The sequence below is a fragment of the Zonotrichia albicollis genome, chromosome 21, assembly GCF_047830755.1.
Source record: "Zonotrichia albicollis isolate bZonAlb1 chromosome 21, bZonAlb1.hap1, whole genome shotgun sequence".
NCBI classification, from domain to species: domain Eukaryota; kingdom Metazoa; phylum Chordata; class Aves; order Passeriformes; family Passerellidae; genus Zonotrichia; species Zonotrichia albicollis.
The window spans coordinates 10,682,668-10,697,436 of NC_133839.1; the positions used below are offsets into that span (position 1 = coordinate 10,682,668).

Genomic DNA, 14,769 nt, shown 5'->3' on the forward strand with positions numbered 1-14,769 from the left:
AACAATCAGAGGTAAATTATACAGCTCTTTCGTTAAGCAGCCACATGGCAGTTTTCTGAGGGGCACAGTGGCACTGGATTAACACAGAAAGTCACAGGGTAAGGAACAGGTTGAGGTTTTGCATCAGCAAAGTGATGGTGCCTCACTGCTTTACACCTGCCCTCCCCAGGGACACCTCCTGCCTGGGGTTTGGCTGCTTCTGGCTGCCCCTTCCCTCCCTCCACCCATCCTGCACAGTCCTGGAACCACAGAATGCTTTGGGCTGGAAGGAATCCTAAAGCTCAGCCAGCCCCTGCCTGGACAGGGAACCTTCCATGCTCCCAGGATGCTCCAAGCCCCATCCAGCCTGGCCAGGAACCCTGTGGAGGGTTTTTGGTGTTGTTACCTTGCTGTGCTCTGCAGACCCGAGTGCTGTGCAATGTTAGGCTGTTCCTAGGGCAAAGTGATGAGGCAGAAAGAGTCTTCAAGGCTGCTGAGCCATTCCCATCAGGATCAGCAATTTTCTGTGGGGAGACAGAGATTGGTTCCTCATCTCAAGGAGGGCTGTGAGGAAGCTGTTAGCCTTGATTCACTCAAGTGCTTCTCTTCAGGAAGACATTAAGCTGTGCCTAAGTGTTTTGCTAAATAGAGGAGACCTTATTGCAGGAAACTTTAAAGGCACATTTTACAGCTTAAATCTACCTCTGAATGAGCCTTGCTGACAGAAATAAAGGGAATAACAGACTGATGCACGCAGAGTTGTCTCATGATTTTTAAAACATAAGGTCATCATTTACAAACTTGGCTCCTTCAAGTCAGGGATTCAAATGCTTATGTAGGTACATAAATAAGTGGCCTAGTTTTCTGGGATGCTGAATCCATTAAAATCAATGGAAATTTTGCATCTCTGAATAAAATGTCACTTATTTTGCTAGCTAATTTTAGGTACCCAAATACAGAAACTTTGATCTAAAAGAAAAAGATTTTTTAAAAAGCTGCTGAATTTTTGCCATGCTTCTGAAACACCAAACTCCTGTGTTGGTGTTCCAGTTCCTCCTTGAGGCCTGGCCTTTGGGGGAATGCAAAGGAAATCTGGATTGAGTTCTGCATGAAGAATTCACCTGGAATCACCTCACTGTAGAAGAAGGAAGGTTCTCAGCTGTGGAGTGTGCAGTGCACCCCATCCACTCTGTTCAGAGCCTGGCACAGGGAGAGGATCCAGCAACACAACAAGTCCAAGCCTGCTGTAGCAATCTCCCATGGGATCAGGAATTCCTGTAAAGGCATTTTGGTGTCATCACATTGGCCAGGCCAGATACAATCTCGGTGCTTTATTCCTGCATAGAAATTGCCAGGTTGAGACTTGTTTTCCTGTTGGATCTGACCAGTGCTGTAAGGTCAGTGTGGCTGCAGTAAAATGAAGTGAGAGATCTGTCACATGCTTTGAGCTTGAGTTTTATAGCACTGAATATAAAAAAGGAGAGGGGACAGTGTCCTTTTGTCCTGTGAGGGCACTGATTTTCATTGCCTGCTGCTGCTGTGCATGGAGCTGCAGAGCATTCTGGCTGAAATTCTGCATGGAGGACTTTGCTCCTAATGAATTCCATCTCCTGAAAGTGAGAGCTTCTCTCTTTAGCATTTGTGCCTCGCACTTGATCCACAGCTTTTGTGCTGCTGCCCTGATGGTGTCACAGATATCCCTTCTTGTGGCTCTCCAGCTTCCCAGCTCCCCCAGCATCACGTTCAGCTTGCTTTTTCCCTTCCCTTTCCAGCCTCAGCACATTTTCCACAGTGTGTATCCTGTCCTGAGCTCCTCAGCAGTCTTCTCCTGTATCTTCTTCCTTCCCTGACTCTGGGTTTCATGTCATCTTTGTGCCTTTTTGTCTGACAATGTCTGTATGTGGAAACCAGAGCCTGTCCCTCCCACTCACAGCACTCTCCATTTGCCAGGCCCCTGATCCTGGTGCAGATCCTCCCTGAAGCTGTGGCTGCCCCAGACTTGGAAGTGTCCAAGGCCAGGCTGGACAGGGGCTTGGAGCAACCTGGGATAGTGGGAGGTGTCCCTTCCACCCCAAACCCTTCTGTGATTCTGTGATTGAAAAACCATTCCCCCCTCTGGACCTGATCTCCACATCCACTGGAGCTGGGAATGGGCAGTTCTGTTCCTGTCCACATCACCTGATTCCCACTTCGATCCAGTCGTGTCTTCTCCTGCTCACAAAGCCCCTCTGTGAAGAGGGAAGCCATTAACTCTGTGTCACAGTGTACCTCCTGCTCCTCTGATGTCAGCAAGAAAACTTTTCAGCTAATTCATAATTTACTATGTCCTTCCAGATTAAGAAAGAACCTGGAATGGCTTACGTACACAAAATATTCAAAGGCCAGAGGGACCATGCAAAAAGAAAAAAAGTATTCATTTCAGAACATTTATTTTCCAAGAGAACAAAAAAAACTTCTTTTTTTTTTTAAACTGGGTCAACACTACATCTGCAGCACTCAGCCGTTTTCCATACGACACGATCACCCACTCTGTTTATCTTTAGGCAATATGCTCTTGCAAACTGCCAATTAATTGCAGATTTGGTGCCTGCTCTCTCCCAGCATCCTGGATAAACACGGCAAGGCAATCACGGGGAGCTGCTCTTGGCTGCCAGGGGAAGGAAATCTGTCATTGTCTCAGCCTTGTTATCTGCAACCAAGGCAGACTTTTAGCAGCATTCTGCTTGTAAACACCCTCTTTAGACACCTTCTGATTTCCAGGGATGGCTCGACAGCCACTCTGCCATGCTACCTGCAGCTTCCTAAATCATTGCTTCCCAAAATGTTCAATGCAGATTGTCCTTGGTAAAAGGGCCACTGATACCAATAAAATGTGCTGAGAGAGTCCTTAAAATGAAGAGATAAAGCTGAATCCAAATAAATGTAAGAGACAGTAAAGGGGAGAAGGGCATGTCAGGACTCTGCTCTGCTCTGCGGGTTCTTCCTGGGGATTTTATCAGGGTTGCTGTTTGGGAGGTCTGGGGGACAGGTCTGGTTGTGATGTGGCCTTTTCAGAAAGGTCCAGTCTGTTGGAGTTGGCTCAGGTCCTTCTCCTCCACTCTGAGTTGGAAGTTTCTCCTCCTTTGTGCAAGAGTTGTGCTAATCTATGTCCAGAGAAAATGGTAACCCTGGGAAAGCCTCTCGATGACATGCAGCATTTTCTGGCAGGCTGTATTTCTCCTTTCTGAATAGTGGGAGGTGTCTCTGAGCATGGCAGGAGGGATGGAGATGGGTGATCTTTTAGGTCCCTTCCAACCCAAACCATTCTGACTCTTCATTTCTGTCCCTATTGAAATCACAAAAGAAGGCTCTGGAGAGATGATCCTTCCTTGGGTGGGGATGGTCACCAGCAGATCTTCACTCTTCCTTTATTTCTATCGCACTCTAAAACTGAGTGACATCAAAAGAGGCTGCAAAAGAACTGGGACAAAATCTTCTCCTGGGGCAATCCTCAAGAGGATTTAAACTGCCATCTTGACATTGAGTTGTTGGAAATTAACTGTTGCTTCCAGGCAAGGAATGATGAATGGTCTGAAATGAAGAGATAAGCCTGCATGTGGATACATTCTCCCAGGCTCTCGTGGACCTTCAGTGTTACAAGCAGCTGGAATAATTCCTAAAACAGGGAATATTTGATACTGGGTCAATTCCTATTTTGATGTGCTCATGTACACGGAGAATAAATGAGAATAATTACTTCAAACCAGTGTAATTAGAAGAAAAGCAAGCTCCTTATGTCTTAGAACAATACAGACACACACATTTGGGAGTCGTAGGGGGTTGTAGGAAATGAAACAAAATATTCCAGGTTTTTTTCTTTTATTTCTGTCATATACCAGAACTTTCTCATTGACAGGGTGAAGTAAAATCTGTTGGATTGAGCCTGTTTACCAGGTCACTGTGGATTATTGTAATATTGGACTTCAGTGGAGATGAGATCCATATGTTGCTGTCAGGGACTAGAGTTTATTATCACACTGGGGATGGCTAAAAATAAAAGTTTAGATTTCAGGCAGATTTGAGGAGAATGTGCTTTAGTTTCCCTCTGTCTGGTTTGTGGACAAACTCCCATGTGCCTGGACTTCTTTACAATTTAAAATGTAACTTGTAAATACCAATAGAAGGAGGCTGCGAGCTAAGCTGACAGCAGTTGTGGTTTGAGCTTTAAAGATTAACTGCCTTCAGGAGGTAATAAAGATCAGAGCTGCCCCATCCTGCTGCAGCTGCCTATGGAAAGATGTTGACACTGCACTGACAGGCTTTGGGAGCAGCACCGTGTCCGGGAGGGTTTGGGAGTGTGCTCTGCTCTGACACAACCAGCATCCGTCCTCCATCCCTGCTCCATCCCTGCTCCTCCCTGCTCCATCCCTCCTCCATCCCTGCTCCATCCCTGCATCCGTCCTCCATCCCTCCTCCATCCCTCCTCCATCCCTGCTCCATCCCTGCTCCATCCCTCCTCCATCCCTGCTCCATCCCTGCTCCATCCCTGCTCCATCCCTGCTCCATCCCTGCTCCATCCCTCCTCCATTCCTCCTCCATCCCTGCTCCATCCCTGCTCCATCCCTGCTCCATCCCTCCTCCATCCCTGCTCCATCCCTGCTCCATCCCTCCTCCATCCCTGCTCCATCCCTGCTCCCATCCCTGCTCCATCCCTGCTCCGTCCCTGCTCCATCCCTCCTCCATCCCTGCTCCATCCCTGCTCCTTCCCTGCTCCATCTCTGCTCCATCCCTCCTCCATCCCTCCTCCATCCCTCCTCCATCCCTCCTCCATCCCTCCTCCATCCCTCCTCCATCCCTGCTCCATCCCTGCTCCTTCCCTGCTCCATCTCTGCTCCATCCCTCCTCCATCCCTCCTCCATCCCTCCTCCATCCCTGCTCCATCCCTCCTCCATCCCTGCTCCATCCCTGCTCCATCCCTGCTCCATCCCTGCTCCTTCCCTGCTCCATCCCTGCTCCATCCCTCCTCCATCCCTGCTCCATCCCTGCTTGAATCCATCCTCCCATCCCTCCTCCCAGCCCTGCCCAGTCTTTGGCAGTGGCATCAGGCCAAGTGCCCCCAGCAGGGATGGTGGATACGGAATGTTTTGGAAGTGATGGGAGATAGTTACTGCATAAATAAAGAGGAAATCTGAAAATTATTCAGAGGTGCAGACAGAGCAACCCGTGCTCAAACTCTCCCTTCCTACCTCTATGTTTGTTGTTCTGCGCTAATTATGTATGAGACAGAAAAGTGCTGGATGAAGTTTAATTAGGAAGGAGCTGCTTTGTCATGTAAACTCCATTCTGCAAGCCTGGCCGGCCGCCAGCACCGGTGTGAGCTCCGCGGCAGCGGGGACGGGGCTGGAGCAGATGCCTCTCCTCCAAAACACCGAGCCTCGAGGAAGGGTTTGAATTACAAAGCAAGGGAAGGGGCTGAGCTTCCCAGCCCCCTCCTCCCCTCACAAAGGGCAGCAGTCAGTTTACTTGCAGAAGCCCGCTATCAGCTGCAGAGGAAGTCTCGCAGTCCGGACCCAAAGCGGGCAGAGCCGGCCGGGGGAGGGAGCGGGGATGGACTCGCTCTGCTCCCGGAGCAGCTGACTTTCCTGGGGACCTCAGCATTGCTTTTCTCTCCTGATCTTACTCTTCTGTCCTGATCTTATTTCCCTGTCCCGTGGAGGCTTGGGTAAGTGCCTGGTAGTTTTCCACTTACCTTTCCTTTCTGTGGTTCACCAGGATCTGCCGAAGTGCAATGGCACTGCAATGACAAAGTGTTCCCTGCACCTCTGGAAGCTTGCTCTGGAAGTCGATGATTGAAAAGCTGGACCTTTACAATCCTTTGAATTGATACACAGCACTTTCAAAAGGGACAGGGAGCAGATCTGGAGCAAACAGACTTTCCAGCACATTATTTCAGCTGGTGGGGAGTGCTGGGGCTGCGGCAGCTTGCAGTGAGCCGTGTTTCCCAAGGCTGGAGTGCTGGAGCAGGGCTCTGCCGAGCTCTGGCCGGCAGTTCGGGGGTGCCGATGTTTGTGCTGTTTCCTGTGGGGGTCGGGGCAGCTTGTGCCTGGAGCCACCCTCTGGATTCCATCACCAACACAGCTCCCGGCGCTCCCTCCAGCACCGCGGGACACAGGAGCCTGCAGGAGTCGAGTGGTGACAGGGTTTGCTGGGAAGGGGCTTGCTCCGGGCCCTGATGCTCCTGCAGGAGGGATGCGGTGGATTGGGAGCACGGACACCAGGCAAGAATTCCCTCACATCCATGGGGAGCGGAGAGGAGGGACCATGCAGAATTCACAGATTTTCCAAAGCCGTTGTAAAAGATTTGTGTGATTGTAAAGAAAGAAGTGGCCGTGCCTGGGGGTCTGCAGCCAGTGTGGGTGGCTGGATCAGTGGTAGGAGCAGACAGAGAACTTGAAAGGGAGATGGACTAAAACTTACGTAATGTGTGAAACCGAATGTCCTTTCCTGCTGTCCCTGCTGTCAACCTGAGAAGGCTAACCCTGAAACGATTTTTAAAGCTGTCTTTGTTAGTCATCCTTTATGCAATTTGTTTCTTTATCATGTTTCATTTTGAGTACAAGGAGACAGGCTGCTTCCACTCCCCTCTCCACTCCTCCTCTATTGTTAGGCTCCCCCAGCTTCCCGTACGATTGTCCAGCTCTGCTCTTTGCAGAGCCCAGCGGAAAAGGATATGATTGAAAAGGAAAAAAGTATTTCAAATTAAAATCTGCCAAGTGCTTGTGTCCTCAATAGGCTTCAGATTTCTTCCCTCCCATCTCCTTTTCCCCAAAAGTTGCAGGGTGGCCAGTATCACCTGCAGTAACAGCAGCAGAATCCCTCTTAGCCCTCATAGCCATGCACTGGCCAATAAATGCAGCAAATAATAATCCCAGCAAAGCTTAAAAACAAAGCATATTTATAATAATATGAGCAGCCTGGTCTGGTGAAAGGTTCCCTGCCCGTGACAAGGGTTTAGAACAACATGAACTTTAAGGTCCCTTCCAACCCAAACTGTTCTGGGATTCTGTGATACCTACACTAGGAACACCTAAATACAATGAAAGCAGGGAATGCTTGCTTTGAGTCTCATTCAGATTTGTGAGCTGGTACAGCTGGTGAGTTGTCCCAGCAGTGACACTGAGCATCTACCCCAGGCAGGACCAGGGATCACGGCTCACAGCGTGGGTGTAGGGAAAGGAGTGTGAAGGGAGGGAGGAAAGGTCGTGGCCCCATCTCTATTGGTCCTCATTAAGCTGTAGCTTGATGAGCAAGTGGTAATTAATGGTTGTGTTAATGCTCAGAGGTAAGCTGATAGGACTCTCCTTGCTTCCTCTTGATTCCCAGCCATGGCTTCAGGACTTGAGCAGCGGTGATGAGGCAGGGTTGGGTGTGGATGATCTTTGGAGAGGCCCAGCCAGGCACGTGTGACCTTGCAGGCTGTTTGCACCTCCTGGCCCCATCCTCCTTCCCACTGCACAGCAATTAGTGGGAAGTGTCCCTGGGCAGGACTGGAGCTGCTGTGGGGCTTGAGGAGATAACAGAGCCTCTGGTGAGGCTGAGCCGCCTCCTGTGGCCTTGTTAGTGCCAATATTGGCACAGGGAGATGGGAGTGGAGCGACTGGAACGGCAGAACTGGAGACAAAGGGGAGCCCCAGTTTCTCAGGAGGTCTCTGTTCCCTCCAGTGACCCCTGAGCAAGGAGCTCCAGCTCCCTGAGGCACAGCCCTGTGCCTGCTGCTGTCCCAGCCACTCCCAGGCTGTCCTGGAGTGCCCTGGGGGAGCTGGGAAGATCGTGAGTGGGATGAGAAAGCTCTCAGTAATTCCCTGAGTTTCCTTCAGCTCCAAGTGGCAGAAATAACACCTTTCTTATGTAAAGGGCTCCCTCAGCTCCACTGGGTATTGTACAGAAACACCCCCCTGCTTTGCTTCTCTTTGACTTGCACTGTTTCAGAGAGCTGCAATTTGATGACAGATTTAATAAGATACAATTGTCACTTGTGTTGAGAGGAGACATTCACAGAACTTGGAGTTGTATCACCTGGGATACCAACATGTAAAGGCACTGCTCTGTTCAGTCACAGTTTTAGGTGCTGGAGACCCAGATTTTAACACTTGTTAAGACCCAGACTTCAATACTTCTAAAGACTTGGCCAGTAGACATTGATGGAAACTTTTTCCAATAGACTCTCCCTTCCCCCAGCACTGGTTCCTTCTTCCACCTCTTCACCATAGAGGAAATGTCTGTCTCTTTTAAACAGGCGCCATTTTTCTTCATGCCATCCCCTGCACTGTGGTAACAGCAGCAGCCAGGACTGGGGGAGAAGGGCCCCAGTTCCACTGGGCCTGACTGGGACCTTGCTGGTGGCACTGCAGATGCTCTGTGTGGTGCTGTGGCACTGAGGGGGACAGCCCCTGCCCTGCTGCCATGGGAGGGTCTCACACTCCATTTCCCAGAAAGAGCAGGATGCAAATTGAGCTGCTGCCATGGATTTACAGCAAAGACAATAAAAACAAGAATTAGACGGATAAAATGATTAAAAGGCTTTACAAAAGCCTCTAAGCAGTTTGTCATATCCTGCAAGGTGATTGCCCAGCACACCTGCAGCACAAGGCAGCCCTTTCCAGCATGGCCCTTCGGCCAGGACATCAATAAAAATGAGGATTTATGAGCTCTGTCATGGGCAGCAAGCAAAGCATCGGGCAACAAATTAATCGCTGATTGCAGAGCAGTGCTGACTGGGAGCTTTCTGCTCTCTCTTGGCATCATTGCAAGGTTGTTTGTTAAGAAATTAGTTTGATAAAGAGACCCTTGACTCCCAGTGTGTTCCTTTGCTACCTGCTCACCAGACACGAGGCACTGTGAGCCCAAAAGGTGCTTTTCACTGTTCAAGTGTTCCAGCTTTTAGTCATCAGAATGTGACAGCACTCACAGTTCTGTGTGCATGTCTGTTCCTTCCTATCCAGTAATTCTGGGATTACAGAATTCCAGTTTGGGCTGGGAGGAGCTGGGTGCTGCTGGAAGCACTTGGGTGCCAGAGCTGTGTGTTCCTGCTGAGCTGCTTCCCTTTCCTACCACAGAGGTTTTGCTCATTGTTCTCTAATTTCAGCAGGCAGGAAAAAGCCCACTTTGGATTTCTGTTGGCTGCCCTGTCCCCACAGCTGGTGCCACCATTGTCCCTGGGTTCCTACCCAGACCAACTCCCTTTGTTCTGTGCCGGGCAGCTCCACAAGATGATTGTTTCCAGTCATTTTATTTCTCCCTGCCTGAGACCAGGCCATCATTTCCCAGTGACTCATGTCACCTGTTGCTGGCCTTTTCCTGTCCCTCACACAGCGGCAGAGCAGGGTGGGAAGGAGCTGGTGCTCCCCAGGTTAAGGAGTTCTCCCACCTTGCAGCAGCCACATGCAGCGAGGGACACACGGCAGGGCTGGGAGAGGAGCTCTGTGGGACAGCATCGTGTGCTGGGGATGCTGTGCCAGACCTGTACCAGCTGATCCCATCCTGCCTGGTTTGCCCACGGCTGCGTTAGCCTGGGAGCAGATGCTGAGCAGAGCTGTCACTTTGCAGGCATTGCCTCAAAGAGCTCCACAGGACGAGCTGCCAGCAGCTCTGCTTCAGCTGCAGGCTCACTTTGGTTCATCAGTCTTGGCTCTTACTTTTTTCTTCCCTTTCTGTTTCCTTTTTTAAGCGTGCTCTTACATCAGAGCTGGGCTCTGTTGCCCATCTTGGGTGCTGGAGGGTGACATCTCCTGTGCTCCTGCTCGTGCTCACAGCACTTGTCAGGCTCTGCACAGGGAACAGGGCATTCTCCAGCTCACATGCAGAAATTTCATCACCTAGGTTTCAAGAAAAATAAACTGTGGCTGGACTTAAAACCTTGTGGTGAGGACTAATGGAGAGAGGCTTTTATGAGCATTGAGAATATTTGTAGCTAAGCAACCAACATCAGCAAGAAGAATAAATCCAAAGTTTCAGGGCTCTGCCTGCCTGCCTTCAAGGGCCAGGAGCTGTGTTCTCTCTCTGTTAACAAGATTGCCTTCCTGCTGGAGGCAGGATCCCATGTTAGATGGAGCTTGTTCTGGGATACTGAGCTGGGAACAGGAGTGAAAGGACAGAGAAGAATCCTGCCAAAGGCCACAAAGCCAGCCAGGCCTCCCAGCAGCTTACAGGAAAGGGCTCTTGGAACAGTAACATCTAACATATATAGATAATATTTTCTAATTACTCTTGTATAAGTCCTCCTAGCGTCAAAGAGTGACTCTTTATCAGGAAGTGTGGTCAGAGGATAAGGAGTAATTGGCTCAAAGTGAAAGCAGAAACACAGCAGCACAGAAATTTCTCCCTGGGAGGGTGGGCAGGCCCTGGCACAGGTGCCCAGAGCAGCTGTGACTGCCCCTGGATCCCTGGCAGTGCCCAAGGCCAGGCTGGAGCAACCTGGGATAGTGGAAGGTGTCCCTGCCCATGGCAGGGGTGGAATGGATTGAGTTTTAACGGCCCTTCCAACCCAAACCATTGTGGACTGTCTGATTCTAGGCTCTCCAGCAGGCAGCAGCTGCAGACCATATTCCTTCCATGAATGACTGGATGACTGCAGCAGTTTTTGTTTGAAATGGTGAATCTCTGTGGCTTTGTTCACTTTCTATATTTGCACAGTTCCTGTTGCTCGGGGCACCCATCCCATTGCTACAATTGCAGTACAGATCCAAGGCCTATAAGATAATTGAGCTTTATTTTCTACAAAGATATTATGCAGTCTTCTTCACTGGGTTGCACCAGAAAACCTAGAAGCAAGACATTTTACTTTAAAATGTATTTTATTTATAAAAAGAAAATTTCCCAGAAATGCCAATGGGAATGGCAACAAATCAAATCCCAGGAATAATTTCTCAATTGGACTTTTTTTTTTTTTTTAAATATCTTATAACCTCAGGGTATTTTCCATCTCTGCTTCTTCCTCCTGCTTTGTCAGGAGCTGCTTGGCAAAGATGTTCCAGTCCCTACCCTGTCCTGGCAGCCTTATGGATCACCAGGAGCCCTGTGAGTGCCCTCTGTGCTGTGGGAAGATCTCCTAAAAGTGCTTTGGAACCAAACTCGTGGATCCCTGAGCCCCCTGTGCACAGCTGCACCACACCATCAATCCAGGCCTGAAACAGAATTGTTCCCTGATCACAGACCCCAGAGACTCTTTGCTCACACAGACACTAAACTTGGTGTTAGTTAGAAACTTGTGTATTAAGGCCAGATCTGCCAGTATTTCTATGGACCTGCATTCCTGAGCCAGGTTTATTGTTTTGATGAGAGGAATGAGGTGTAACACAGGATAACTCCCCTGGTGTTGGGGTTCCAAGCCCAAGTACCACTCACAGGCTGTGCCAGAATGCTCTCCTTGGCAGGACTGTCCACAGGTTTACCCCTTCATGTGGCATTTCCTCCACCTTTCTGCCTAGAAATCTTCCTGCAGCACTGAGCGTTTCAGTGGGGTTTCAGATGGGCATGAGTTTGGCTGTGTTGGCAGTTCAGAGCTGGCTGTGACACTGACAGCACGAGAGCTCTCCCCCAGCTGCGGCCTGGCTGTGCCTCGGTCACTCAGCTGTGAAAAGCACTCAGGGCTCTGAAAGCTGGGGCTGTTCCTGTCCATTAGCACCAGGGCCACAGCAGCCCAGCTGGGTGGGATCCATTCAGTGCCAGTGCCACAGCCAGGCTCCGAGGGCACCTCCAGCCAGCAGGTACACGCTGAATGGCTCTGGGATAGCAGGGGCCAGCACGGCACTGAGGGGTTACTAATGACAGATTTCAGTCAGGAAGGGCTTCATTTTTCTTATTAGGGAAACTATCACTTCTGGAAATGTTGCAGACACATTTTGGAAGCGGCACCAACTATTTTAAAAGTTAAAAACCACATTGGCAGGTGTGAGGGAGATGTTCTGGAAAGGGAAGATACAGCCTGGCTTAAGAGAAACCCGATGTATTCAGAGAGATCCAAGCTTTTCCCTTTGATCATCTTCCTCTTCCCACCCACCTTGGATCAGCTCCCACCCCTCCACATGCAGGATCCGAACCATTCCAGTCAGTTCCTGAGCCATTCCCAGCTCCCAGGCCATGCAGACCAAGGCACAGCTCCCTGGGGCACTGCTGGAGTTTGTGAAATGCTTCACAAGTGCAGAATAGGACAAACAAACCTTCTGCAGGAGCTGCAGTGAGGGGGCAGAGCCAGGAGGGCAGGGAACAGGGACACCAGCCTGGTGGCAAGGCCAGCTCCTGCCTCCCTCCCTGCTGCCTCTGCATTGCCCTCTGGGGAAGGGAACGCACCCAGAGGATGGGGAAACAGATTGAGGACACTGACCACAACTTAAAATTCATCTTTGGAGTAATTGTTTCAACTTTCTTACTCCATTTCTGGAGCTTTCCCCCCTTCTCTGCTTGTATTTTATTCAGTTGGCTTCTCTGTTTTTTGTCCTGGGGGGTTCCGGGCAGGTTTCTCTCTCTGAACATGACAATTTGCTCTTCAGTGCTTCTTTTAGGGTGTTTATCGCTTTTTAGATCCTCCAAGTGCCTCTTTATTCCAGTTACTTTTCCCCCCACAAATCACAGCCTCTTGTCTCCAGTTTAATTTTTACATTTAATGAAATAGCTCTGAAATAAAATGTTCTTTAACAAATCCCTGATCAGGGTATCTCACAACAAAAGGTACTTGGATTTTATTATTGTTATTATTACTAATACAAAGTAATGACATGCCTGAATCCTTATCAAGTGTAATTCAGGGGGATTAGTCATTTCAGTTGAAAGGAAAAGTTTGCTTTGTCATTTACTGAACTCATCTGCTCAGTGTCCTGCTCCTGTTTATTTAGATTTATTATTATTTACTGGTTTTTTAGGTCTTGAGATCAAATTGTTGATCACAATGCTCTGAGGTTTGGGTTTCTGCTTCACTGGGCAAACAGCAATCAGCTAAATACAGGAAAACAAGCTAAATATAGAGAAAACTGAATGAGAATATCACATTTTTGATGTCTGTGATGTCAAGCTTGACAGACCCACTAAGCACCTCGCTAAGAAAAGCAAAGCAAGCCTCAAAAACCTCAGAACTTGCCGAGATTTTCTCATTGAGAAAAAATGTTGTGTCTTCAACACGAACTACAAAAAAGAGCAACTGTGAATCAGGCAGACATCCCACATTTGTGGCTGGATTGAGCTCACGAGCAGTTCCTGCAGGGCCCTTCCCCAGCTCCTCGAGCCCGGGGTGCTGATGGGCCCCAGGCCTGGCTGGAGGCTGAGCAGCAGCTGGGGCAGATGTTGGACACCTGGGCTGCAGGAATCCTTCCCAAAGCTGGGGCAGGATCAGCTCCCACAGCAATGCTCTGTGCATGGAACCGCTGTCAGAACTAGGTCAGCTGGATATCACAGATCTGTGTGTGCTCAGCTCAGCTCCAGGGCAGCTGTGCCTGGGCAGCAGCAGCTGCACCATGGAAGGATGGGGCTCCCCTGCTGCTGTCAGTGTGAGCTGATGGGGCTGGCAACAGCAAGAGTCCTTCTGGAAGCCAGAAACCAGTGCAGAGGTTAAAGGCAGCCATTGTTTGCTATGAAGGGGCTTTGCGGACAAAATTGCCCATCTCTGGCAAAGGACATCTCCAGCAGATGCAGGGAGCTGGGTGTGTGTTTAATGCAGGGGTGGGAGCAGGGCTGACAGAGCTGAGCAGCCACAAACCTGTGTGTGAGGAGCACTGGGAAAGGGCAGAGACAGACAGGGCTGAACCAAGGCCAGGGAAAGGTGAAGCATTCCAGAGGGGCCTGGGCCCTGGCTTGTGGCTCTGTCCCCACTGGATGTGAAGCAGCAGCAGAGGTGCAATCCCAGCACCTCAGCACCCCCATGTGCTGCCTGTGTCCTGCTCCCTCAGCCCTGCCCGAGCACTGATCCCTCCCAGGAAAGCCCTGTCCTGCCCCTCCTGGGCTCAGCAGCCAGAGCACAGAAATGTCCCTGCTGTCCTGGTGGATCCAGAGGCACAGACGGCTCTGAGCTCTGAGCCTCCAGCTCTTCCCATCGAGCAGGGCTGCTGCCAGGGAGGGACACAGCCTCCATGGGGGCAGGAGCAGGGCAGGTGTGTCTGGGGAGGCTCTGAGGCAGCAGAGGAGCCACTTCAGCTGGAAGGAGGAGGATGGAGGGTTGGGGTTGGTTTGTTTGCATGTGGCCAGCCAAACGTGGCCAGCCAAGCGTTCCTTTCTTCTCAGCAAACGTTCCTTTCTTCTCACCATCCTTCAGCTCCTCTTTGATCTGAACTGCACTTTTTCCTGGAGGACTTCCAGCATTCTCAGTGCAGCTATGAAGCTCCCTTTCTTCCTCCCTATTCAGGCCACATCCCTCAAATTTAGGAGAGACGCTGCAGCGGTGACGTGGGGCTGTGGTGTGTAAAGTCATTTCTGGAGGAACATGTTTGACTTCTTCACATGTTCCTGATCTCTCCTCCCAGAGCAAACACAGAACAGGCAACAGCAGCACAGGCTCCCACAGTCACCTCAGAGTTTGACTTTATGCAATGTGCAAAATCAGCCCCATAAAAGGTTCAAGCTGTGGTTTGGTGCAGATGTCCAATAAATTGAGAACTTTTGGCGACCCTCATTTCTAGACTGACGTGTCAGACAGATGCACATGCCAGAAGCACACTGGGAAGCAAAGTCTGTGTTGGGAAGGGTGCCAGGAGCCAAGATGCTTTTGCAGAGCTCTGGAGCAGCAGCTTGGCCATCTCTGGATGATGGAGAGAACCCCCGGGCAGC

General features: G+C 50.1%; 1 protein-coding gene across 10 annotated transcripts in view; it reads left to right on the top strand.

The window, feature by feature from the left end:
• DAB2IP (DAB2 interacting protein) overlaps positions 1-14,769 on the top strand; it is a 157,523-nt gene that overhangs the window by 86,034 nt on the left and 56,720 nt on the right. The window contains exon 1 of one of the 10 annotated variants that reach the window (XM_074556456.1): positions 5,656-5,680. The exons of the other annotated variants lie outside the window; for them this stretch is intronic. The gene's annotated coding sequence lies outside the window, so the exon portion shown is untranslated. Of the gene's footprint in view, positions 1-5,655; positions 5,681-14,769 lie in introns of those variants that run through there. 10 annotated transcript variants of the gene reach the window in all.